This window comes from Mus pahari, chromosome 1 (genome assembly GCF_900095145.1).
Source record: "Mus pahari chromosome 1, PAHARI_EIJ_v1.1, whole genome shotgun sequence".
In the NCBI taxonomy this organism is placed as follows: Eukaryota; Metazoa; Chordata; class Mammalia; order Rodentia; family Muridae; genus Mus; species Mus pahari.
Window position 1 is genome coordinate 166,258,896 of NC_034590.1, and position 10,258 is coordinate 166,269,153.

Below are 10,258 nucleotides of genomic sequence, written 5' to 3' on the forward strand. Positions count from 1 at the left end.
CTCCTCCTCCTCCTCCTCCTCCTCCTTCTCCCTTCTCCCTCTCCCCTCCCCCTTCCCCTCCTCCTCCTCCTCCCTCCTCCTCTTCCTCCATAAAGGGGAAGGCTGAAATCCCAGTACCACCCAGAGGAGGGACTTGTCTCTTAGGAAGAGCTTTTTCACAATTTTGAAAACTTTTCAGACCACCTTGAAGGAGAGACTGGAGCTGAGACCTTGGCCACGACTGCTTAATGCTTCCCAACTCTTACTCTCATGCCAGGACCCCAAAGATGGACTCCTAGTGTCACAGAGAGTCATAGGGCCCTTTATTTGTTCCTCTTCCCAACATGGCCACCATAAATAAATCTCTTTCTCTGTTTTACTCTCTTACTCATCCCTTTAATTGGTCCATTGAGGATGAGTGGCCAGAGCCTCTCATGTCCGTTGGACTGAGGTAGCTCCCGTAAGGCACCCGACTACAGCAGACTGCACTCGTAGACCTCATTTGTTCCAGGATTCACTTGGGCTGTAAGGCCAGGCCAGGGAAGCAGACGGCTTTAAGTGTCAAGGTTCACGCGTGGCCAAGCATTCTCTGTTCCCACGAAGATCAGCTTTTACAATGTTTACCTGACCCAGCTTCCCCAAGGCTCCAGAAAGTGCTGGACACAAAGCAACCCACAAAATATGGCAACCATTGAGCAACACTTGATGTCTCAAACGTTTCAATGACCCCTGACCCCTGTGATGAACACAAAACTGATTTCCCTGATTTCCCTTTCCCTTGACAGACACACCAGCACACACAGAAGCAGGGACTTGCGGTATAATGGATCGGGTCAGATAAAGGGCTCAGAGAACTGAATTTGAATCTGGTCCTTTTCTCTTTGGAGCCATGACTTTGACTAACTCCTGATTCCTCTGCTCCCTGTGTCTCATTGTTGTCAGGTTTTTACTAAGTCTCATGCAGCCCAGGTTGGCCTTGAACTCACTATGTAGCTAAGGAGATTTTTTTTTTTTTTTTTGGTTTTTCAAGACAGGGTTTCTCTGTATAGCCCAGGCTGTCCTGTACTCACTCTGTAGATCAGGCTGGCCTCAAACTCAGAAATCCGCCTGCCTCTGCCTCCCAAGTGCTGGGATTAAAGGCGTGTGCCACCACCGCCTGGCAGGAGAATTTTGAATCTCTGATCCTTCTGCTCTTATCTGATGGGATTACAAGAGTGAACCTCCATGCCCAGTTTATGTGGTGTTGAGGATTAAAGCCAGGGCTTCATGTATGCCAAATGAGCACTCTACCTACTGAGCTACAGCGCCAGTCCATCTGAGCTTCAGTTTTACAAAAGATGATTTAATTTAGATATCTCCATATGCTCTGAATGGTGGGGTCCATGGCAAAGAGGTTCACTAGCTGTCTTCCTCCTCTTGACCCCCGTATCCTCTCCCCAGGTTTACCCCTATAAGAAACCACCAGCTACTATGGCAGCTGCAGTCCTGAGTGTGAGCTTCTTGGGAGAGAGAATCTGCTGAACTTCTGTTTGATCACTCTGAATAACATCGGCCTCCAGGGGCTGAGTGAGCATGAAACACCCAGAGAAATGGGCATTTTCTCCCCACATCCTTTGTTGGCTTGGACCAACTTTTATGTTGCTATGATGAAGCACCATAACCAAGGCAGCTTATAGAAGGAAAAGTTTAGGTGGGCTCAGGGTGACAAAGGGAGAAGGGTCCATGATGGCGGAGCAGAAGAATGACAACAAGTGACCGGAACAGAAAGCCAAGAGCTCACATCTTGAACTGCAGGCATGAATCAGAGAGCAGACTGGAAATGGCACCGAGTGTGACCCTCAAAGTTCACCCCCGTGACTCACCTCATCCCATGAGGCAGTCGGTACCTTATAGACCTCTCCAAACACTGCCACCAACCAAGGACCGAGTGTTCAGAGATTTAAGCCTAGTGGGGCATGGCCATGGTTTGTATATGCTTGGCCCAGGGAGTGCACTAGTTGGATGTGTGGCCTTGTTGGAGTAGCTGTGTCACTGAAGGTATGGGATTTAAGACCTCCATTCTAGCTCCCTGGAAGTCTCCCACTAGCAGCCTTCAGGTGAAGAGTTAGAACTCTCAGCTCCTCCTGCACCATGCCTGCCTAGATGTTTCCATGTTCCCACCTTGATGATAATGGACTGAACCTCTGAATCTGTAAGCCAGCCCCAATTAAATGTTGTCCTTATAAGAGTTGTCTTGGCCATGGTGTCTGTTTATAGCAGTAAGACCCTAACTAAGACAGACGTTTTCATTCAAACCACTACACGGTTCCCATCTTGATGAGTTCTGAAAAGGGCAGATCATACAATCATTGAGTCTCATCCCTCTGTTTCTTTCTTCCATATGGGAGACAACAGGCCAAGCTACTTAGACCCTGCCCTGTATGGAACTGTGTAGTCTGCCCAGGGTGGTCAGGTCATCTTGATGCCAATAGATATTCTGTGGCTTCTAAACGAAGACAGTGACTCATCCTTGTGTTTGCCTCCTCCTGACAGCCCTGTCAAGTCACTATCATGTCACCATGAGGAAGCTGAGGAACTCAGGTCAAGTAGTTTGACCGAAGACACTCACAAGCTCATGTGTGAAGTGATGGGCTCAGGGTCAGTTTTCTGCTGCACTGACTGCCTCTTTCTGAGCCATGGAGTAAGAGGCATTTAAAGGAATGAGTCTGCCTGGAAATGTCGAGTGTATATACATCAAGTTAGAAAAGCAAACCTTGCCCTGGGCCCCAAGCTTCTCATTTCCCTGGGGGGTACCATGTCTTAATGATTGGGTGTATGAACTCCCATGCAGAGACCTCCCACCTAGGAGGCCATTAAGCTCAAGGAGCACAGAGCGCGTGGGCAGACCCTGGGCTTCAGTCGTGCTGGTGAGTCAGTCCTCCTCGTTGGCTATTTGACTTTGAGAAATTCAATCATTTCTCTGGGCCCCCCAGTGTCTTCTAGAAAATGGAGGTGAGATCTGTTATCTTACAGAGGTTTGAAGATTAAACAAAACATAGAACAGAGAGAGCAACATTAAGCACACTGCCCAGCCTCCAGCAATGAGTGTTGGTGTCCTTGTCCTCGTTGGTGTCCTTGTCCTCTCTTCCTTCCTGTCTCTGGACTTCCCGTTTCTGGCCATTGATCCAAGAAGGCCGCTGAGATCCCCATTAGAAGAGTTGACATGTTGTTTTCACTCGCTGTCTGATACCAGCAGGCCTCCAGCTGCCTTGGAAGAGTCTTGACCAAGACAACCAGAAAATAACAAGCCCAGTAGTACTCAGTAAGGACAATAACGCTGAGGAGATGGCTCAGCGGGTACCGTGCTTGCTATGAACGCATGGGGGCCTGAGAGCACATCCTCTAAGTCTCTGTAAAGCTGGACACCTGCCCTGAAATCCCAGCACACCTAAGGTGATGTGGGAGACAGAGGCAGGCGCTGGAAACAGATGTGGACAGGGAGCCCCACGCCGTCTCAAACAAGGGGAGAGTGAGATATGACAGGCAAGTTTGTGTGAATTTTTAAAACCAGAGCAAAGAAGGGTCATATCCTCTTCACCCGAGCTGTTATGAGGTAGAAGGGTAAACCCAGTGGGGTGGGCTCCCTAAATCCTAATGAGATCAGCTGTCTCCAAGCCTGCCTCCTCAAACAACACTGTCAGAGGAACCAGAGACGAGCACCATTAACACATAAAACCAGAGAAGAAAATTTCAGTTCATCTTGAAAAGAATGAGCTCAAAGAGGGCGTGAGTCAGAGATAGCTGACAAAGTGTTTCGCAGAGTCAGGCCACAGGGCTGATGGGAACGTTTCCAGTCTGTACCCAGGATGAAAGACCTTCAAGGACATCCCATGGGCTGAGGCAGGCGCCCTGGTGATGAAGGCCGATAGGAAATGGGCCATTCACTCTCATCATATTCGACAGGAAGCCCAGAGGCCAAATGCTACCTTGGAAAAATAGTCACACCAAGGACGGTGACATTCTTATTTCAGGGCTCTGCTTAGTTTTCAAAGCAACTCATTAGTCTATTGTATAAAAAACATAAGCCAGAGGTTAAAAAGATTCACCCAGAATCCCCTTCTCCGGGAGATAACTTCTGAATGTATAGATTTCTGGTGCAGCCATCTTTCAGATGTATTTTATGTTTAACTACACTTATGTGTGGAGGGTTGCTGTGCACATGTGAGCACAGGCGCCTGCAGAGTTCAGAAGACAGTGTCAGATCCCCTAGAGATAGAGTTGCAAGAGGTTGGAGCCACCTCTCCTGGATGCTGGAAGAACTCCGGTCTTCTGTTAGAGCAGCATGCATTGCTAACCACTGACCCATCTCCCCAACCCCTAGATGTTTTAATTCTTGATAGACATATGCGCTGATGTGTGTCTGATGATGTGTGTTCAATTTAAAGATAGGACCATACTATCCACACCATCCTATAAACTACTTTTTACTAAACACTACATAGTGTCATGTTTTTGCAAGTATGTTCTAAAAATTAGTAATAGTAGTTTATCATAGACTTATGACGTATTATATATTCAATATGTAATAAATTTTATATTTGAATCTCAGTTGCATGTACAATTCAATGTATAAATGCCCAAGACTATTGAGAGTTTATTCCATTTCTTGTTGTTGTTGTTGTTGTTTTACTATTATAAACAAGTCTAGCCATTGCATGTTATACTGTGCACTCCTTGTGGGTTGCGTTAGTTAAGTATCACAGTAATGCCATGAGTTAGGCATCACTACCAATCCCGTTTTACAGAACACAGAGAGAAATCAGCGCCCTGCCCCAAGGTCACAGAGTTGGAGGGCATGCACACTCTGGGGTTCAGAGGGAGCTGTGAGACTAGGCCCGCCCCAGCTCTCCCACTGGTCCCTGAAAGGGCTCTTCTGTCTGAAGCGAATGAACAAATGAACGCAGGCCTTGAGAAAGAAGTCAGGCAGGCTGAAGCAAAACACGGGGGAGGTAAACACACACAAACCACCCTTTCTGCCACTCCAAGAAAGAGCTCTGAGGAAGGCAGGGAAAAGAAAAAGAGGCCATAAGGAATGATGTGCTCGTGGTACTCATCTTTCTGATACCCGTGGGACAGGAGCCAGATTCTAGAACGGAATGCCGCGTGCTCAAACACTTCTCCCCTAAGCATGCTCATCTACAGAAATAAGCAACCTGCAAGTATGTGGTTGTTCAGTCTGCAGACCACACTCTCCAGGTTTCTGCCCATTAAAGCTGGACAAAATGACAAGCGTCAAGAGGGCCCAATTGTCTTCTTGTTTTTGTTTGTTTGTTTATAGAAAATCCCACAAGGAGCTGGAGAGAGAGCTCAGCAGTGAAGAACCTTGACTGCTCTTTGAAAGGACCTGAGTTTTATTCCCAGCACCCACAAGATGGCTCACAACCACCTATAGATCCAGTTTCAGGGGATCTGACATCTTCTGACTTCTTTTAGGTACCAGGCATGCATCAGGTGCATATACATATATGCAGGCCATATATCCAAACATGGGAAAAATTAAAATAATAAGAAAAAAGAAAACACTATTCAGGATTTTACTTTTTTTAATTTACCATTTTATTTTTAATTCTGTGCCTCTGTTTGTGTCTACAGAGTCCAAGAATGTCAGAGGCATCAAGTCTCTCTGGAGTTGGAGTTATGGGTGACAGTGAGACTCCAGCTGTGAGTGCTGGGAACCAAATTCACTTGTGTCCTCTGACGGAGAAATGCATGCACCTAACCTCTGAGCCATCTTTCCAGACCCCTACAGCTTTTTTAAAGCTTGTGTTTGATAGTTTCTTCCATGAGGAATACCTAGACTTCTGAAAAAAAAAATGGACCTGTAAGACCAGCAGCTGATGTGGAACAGAGGCAGAGATCCACAGCCTAGCAACAGGCAGAGTCTGGTAGAAGGGAGGGGGAAGCATTCAGGGAAGGCCAAAGACAGCACCGAAAGGCCGACAGAGACAACTGATCCGAGTGTATGGGTGCTCAGAGACCGAACCATCAACCAAAGAGCAAGCATGGGATGGCTGGATCTAGTTCCTCTACACACATGTAGCAGCAGATATGCAGTTTGGTCTTCATGTGGGTCCCCTAACAATGGAAGCAGGGGTCGTGTCTGACTCTGTTGCTTGTCTTTGGATCTCTTTTCCCTATCTGAACTACCTTGTCTGGCCTTAGAAGGAGAGGATGCACTTAGTCCTGCTGCAACTTGATGTGCCAGGGTGAATGTTAACCATGGTGAGGCACCTCTTCTCTGGGGAGAAGGGGAGGGATGGATAGGGGGTGAGTGGGGGACTAGGAGGAGGGGAGGAAAGAGGCCTATGATCAGAAGGTAAAGTGAATAAGTAAAAAAAAAAAATTAAACTCTAAAAGCACATAAAATGAAAAAAAATCAAACTACTGGTTCTGTCCTTAGCAAAATGAGCGATGTTAAAGAATCCTTATTCCAACTTCTCCTTTGGTAAATGGGACACCTGCGACTCAGAGAAATTGCTTCGTCCAGATTGGATGTGGTGGTGGTGACCAGGAAAGGACTTTGGCTTCTCCAGTCCAGGGATGACTTCTCTCACTACTGGCAGGCACCTGAGCATGACTGATAACAACACAGAACTCACCTTATCCCCAAGGGAAATTCTTTATTGGGATGGTGTATTTCCAAGAGAGCAATAAAAATCCAGAGCTCTGTTGGGTTCTGGACGTCAACTTTACCATTCTGGGCTCTGTTTTACTGACTGACGGGAGATGGGTAACTTAGCTTTTGGGGGTTCAGGGCTTTTGCAGCCTTTGTCTCTTCAATGTCTCCAGAGCTCCAGTCTTCTTCTCTTCCTGCCTACCCCGGCTGCCTAAACATGTTCAGCTCACCGTAGCACCAGTTTGACTTTCTGTGACATTGCACCTTCCAGGAGGCTGTCCGTGACACTCTCCCTGATTTTTTTTAGCCATGGAAAATTCCTGAAAGCCAGAAACCAGTGGGAGGAAAGAGTGCGGTGTCTCCTTCTCTGGATGGGTCCAGGCTGGAGGGTCTAGAACACACACAGGCGAAGGGGTAGAATCAGGGTCTCTGGGGAGCTCCCAAGCAGCTCAGGGACAGGGAAACTAAGCCTAAAGCAGAGTCCAAGTTCCCTGGAGCCTCCCCAGACTGGTTGAACCCTTCTTCCTCAAAGCCTGACCTTTGAAGATAAGACCCAATCCATAGATCCTAATGTCTTTTTTTCTGAGTTTGAGTGAGAAATGGCTCTTGCATGAAACTCTTGAGAGACAGAGAGTGGGAGACAGAGAAACACGAATTAAGAGAGGAATGCTGGGCAGAGAAAGGACAGCATCCACAGGGATGAGTCTGTCTTTTCTTTCAATTTTCCCTCCAAGCCTCCTGGAGAGTGGTAGAAGAATCAACAATCTCCTCACTTACTCCCTCTGCCTTGACTTATGCTGAGATGCTATCTGGTCTTGTAAACAAAAGCAGCAGAAAAGGTCACACACACACACACACACACACACACACACACACACACACCAGAAGGAAGGAAAACGCATGTCCCAACTCCTGCTGGAATGTGTTACTGTATTAGCTGGTCAAATTCTATCAAGTTACAGTTTAGTGAGCCGCTAGGCTGGGAACGGACCCCTCTTCAGTGTTGCGGTCAGAGCTAACACAGAGACACCAAGGTTGGAGCCTTTAGTTGTCAACATTCATGAAGACAGATGGGGGTGGGGTGACAGCATGAGGCGCTCATTTCAGGCTTGTCCTCTTCATAACTAACTATGTCATTAAAGACTTCAGTTCCAAACAAGAGCACAATCTGAAGGGACCAGGTTAATTAGCACTTTGATGGGAAAATCCAGTTCCTACGTGATGTCTAACAGGAACAGCAAGCCTTACAGGGTGCAACACACGCTGTGGGTCCCCTTTTGGACAGCCTCATAGCCTCCGTACATGGTAATGTCACCTTATTTATTTTATTATAGACGGCATTTCTATGTATAAATGGGACACATGTATCCCAGTCTGGCTTTGAACTCAATATATAACTGAGGATGACCTTGAACTTCAGATTACCTGCCTCCATGGTATTATGGGAGCATGTGCCTGCGTTATGCAGTGCTTGGAATCAAACCCAGGGCTTCGTGCAGGCCAGATAAGCTACATCCCCAGGCCCCAGCCCAAACTCCATATTTTTAATTTTAGAATGAAAGTCTGAATGCGACCGACCTTCCCTTCTTGTCTCGTGCACCTCCCACCTCATATTCCCTGTCTTCCCATGTCTGTCATGGCATCTATGATGGCCAGTCTCCTGTGTCAATTAGACTGGATTAGCATTACCTAAGGAAACACACCTCTGAGTGGATCCAAGAGGTTGTTTCCAGAGACACTCGGCTAGGAAGACCTATTTTGAATACAGGGAGCATCATGCCATAGATGAGAGTCCAGGAATGAATGGACAGAGAGAGCCTTCCCATGCCACCCCACCCCAGCCTTCCTGACTGCAGATGCATTGTGACCAAATTCTCACGCTCCTGAGCCAATAAACTCTTCTTCCTTAAGTTGCTTCTGCCGGGCATTTTACCACAGCAATGAGAAAAGTCACTGGTGCAGCTTCCTTTCTGTAACACACCATCATTGTCCTGTCGGTGGAACCTTTGACAGACATGCCTGGTGGACGTGTGAGAGGTAGGATTGGAGAGAGGCAGACACACAAACTCTCCAGGAGTGGTCCAATGACGTGATGGGGCAGCTGTGGTTAATCCAGCAGAAAGGATGGGATGGAAGAAAACAAAGCTGGAAGCATCAGCCACAGTAGGTCTTGGTAGGGGAGGGACAAACATCGGAACCCAGAGGCTATAGGGAGTCATTGAAAATTCTGGAATCTGAAAATTATAACAAGTCATTAAAACCACTTGACAAAGGAGTGGCCACGAAGTTCACTTGGCTGCACATACAAAAGTGCACCTGTTTTAGAACTGCCTCCTCTGAGATATGGGACTCTCCCTCCTCTGTGAGTAAAAGAGTTAGCATGCCCCACCCATCTCTGCCTTACTGGGTCAGCTGAAACCCGAGTCCAGAGTAACCGCACTGACTCCATTTGTCCTTTCTTCCAAAAGCCGCTTTCTTGTCATCTTCTCACTTGTAATGTGTACGCTACCTCTAAGGGGACACCTTGAAGTTACTTAATATGGGTCCCAAAAGTCCCAGGACGATGGCTACAACTCCACCAGGATGCTATCAGTGTGCTCGCAATCACTGATGTGGACAAATGGGGATTGCCCGATAGGATAATGGTTTCAGGGTACTGAAAAGGAGGCCCTGGCATGAAGTTCTGGGCTTGAGTGATGAAGAGAGGGGCTGATTCCACTCCGGATAAGCCCAAGAGAGAAGATGAGAGGGCAGCATTTGCATGTTTCCAATGGCCACTTGATAGGGTACCTGTGAAGGACCCCAGGAGAGATTCTGGAGGGCAGCTTGTGGGTCAGGTTGTTGTTCACTGATCCTAAATCCCATTTATTAGTAGGAAAGCAAGCACTTGTTGCATTGATCCTAAGTGAGGTTATTCTCTGTGTCTCCTGTTGTTCAAGAACTGGGGAAGGAATAATAATAATAATAATAAATAATGCCAGTTTCTGAACAAAAGAATATTCTCTTGCCAAATGAAAGGGGACAGTTTCATAATAAAACTAGATTCCTGTTCCTGACTCGGTATAAAAATCGCCTCATCATGGGTGCTAGACCTTACTATAAGACCTGAAACTCTGAAAGTGCTAGAGACAGAGGCATACACGAGGACTTTCTCAAAAGGACTCCGATCACGCAGGAAGGAACATAAAGTCCTGACAAGTGTGGCTGCGTGATGTTAAAAGACTTCTGGATAGAAGAGAGTTGACAGAGCAAATGAAGAGATGGCCTACTGAACGGCAGAAAAGCCACTGTTAACTATACAGCTCACAGAAGGCTTAGTATTCAGAATACAAAAGGAACTCAAAAATCTAAATCCCAACATACCGCACAATGCAATCAACAAATGGCCCAGAGATAAGGACGGACCGACAGCTCCCAGAAGAGGATGCCCAAAGAGCTAGGAAATATGAAAGGTGTCCAACAACCTTTGTCAAGAAAATGCAAACTAAACTACACTAAGATTCCATCTTCTGGTCACACTGGTTACCACAGAGACAACAAATAAAGGTCAAGAAGATGGCTCTGTGGGTGTAAACAAAAACAAGCTGTGTTAGCTCAGCTCTCCAAAACTTGTACCCTGACCTA